Source organism: Alexandromys fortis, unplaced genomic scaffold (genome assembly GCF_014885135.2).
Source record: "Alexandromys fortis isolate MF-2015 unplaced genomic scaffold, M_Fortis_MF-2015_v1.1 scaffold_97, whole genome shotgun sequence".
Taxonomy (NCBI): domain Eukaryota; kingdom Metazoa; phylum Chordata; class Mammalia; order Rodentia; family Cricetidae; genus Alexandromys; species Alexandromys fortis.
In genome coordinates this window covers 2,802,526-2,803,962 of record NW_026067981.1, presented here as the reverse complement: position 1 = coordinate 2,803,962, position 1,437 = coordinate 2,802,526, and the positions used below count along the sequence as shown (strand labels likewise).

General features: G+C 32.4%; 1 protein-coding gene across 7 annotated transcripts in view; it reads right to left on the bottom strand.

Annotated features, from left to right (window-relative positions):
- The window catches only part of Nme7 (NME/NM23 family member 7), a 141,180-nt gene that overhangs the window by 67,500 nt on the left and 72,243 nt on the right, over positions 1–1,437 (bottom strand). The window lies entirely within an intron of this gene.

Below are 1,437 nucleotides of genomic sequence, written 5' to 3'. Positions count from 1 at the left end.
GGGGAGGAGGCGGAAATTTTTAATAAAAATATTTTTAATAAAAAAATTATCTTGAAAAAAAAATAACAGTAGCTAGCAATCACTGGTCATTAATATCCCTTAATATAAATGGACTCAATTCACCTACGAAAAGACACAGGCTAACAGATTGGATATGAAAACAGAATCCATCCTTCAGCTGCATACAAGAAACACACATGAACTTCAAAGACGGACATCTTCTCAGAGTAAAGGGTTGGGGAAAAATTATCCAATCAAATGGACCTAAGAAACAAGTTGGTGTAGCTATCCTAATATCTAACAAAATAGACTTCAAACTAACATCAAGCAAAAGAGATAAATAAAGACATTTCATATTAGTCACAGGAAAAATCCATCAAGAGGAAATCTCAATACTGAAATAGAAGGGCACCCTCATATGTAAAAGAAACACTTCTAAAGCTTAAATCACACATTAAACCCCACACACTAATAGTGGGAGACTTCAACACCCTACTCTCACCACTGAACAGGTCTGTCAGACAGAAAATTAACAGAAAAATAAGGGAACTAACAGGTGTTATGACTTAAATGGATTTCAGACATAGAACATTCCATCCAAACATAAAAGAATATAACTTCTTCTCAGTACCTCATGGAACCACAAACCTCAATAGATCTAAAAAAAATTGGAATAACCCCATGTATCTTATCAGATCACCATGGCTTAAAATTAGAATTCAATAGCAACACTAATTCCAGAAAGTCCACAAATACATGGAAGTTAAAGAATGCTCAACTGAATCATCAATGGGTCAAAGAAAAAATAAAGGAAGAAATTAAAGACTTCCTAAAATTCAATGAAAATGACCACACAACATATCCAATTTATGGGACACAATGAAAGCAGTGTTAAGAGGAAAGCTCATAGCACTAAATACCTACACAAAGAAGTTGAAAAAAATCCCACACTAGTGAATTAGCAGAACATTTGAAAACTCTATAACAAAAAGAAACAAACTCACCCAGCAGGACTAGGTGGCAGGAAATAATCAAATTGAGAGCTGAAATCAACAAAATAGAAATAAAGAAAACAATACAAAGAATCAATGAGACAAAGAGTTGATTCTTCGAGAAAATCAACAAAATAGACAAATCTTTAACCAAACTAGCCAAAACGCAGAGAGAATATCCAAATTAACAAAATCAGAAATGAAAAGGAAGACATAACAGACATGGAGGAAATCCAGAGAATCATTAGGTCATACTTTGAAAACCTATACTCCACAAAACTGAAAAACTTGAAGGAAATGGGCAGTTTTCTGGATAAATAACATTTACAAAAGCTAAATCAAGACCAGATAATCTAATTTAATAGACCTATAACTGCTAAAGAAATAGAAACAGTCATCAAAACTCTCCCAACCAAAAAAAAAAAAAAAAAAAAAAAAAAAAAAA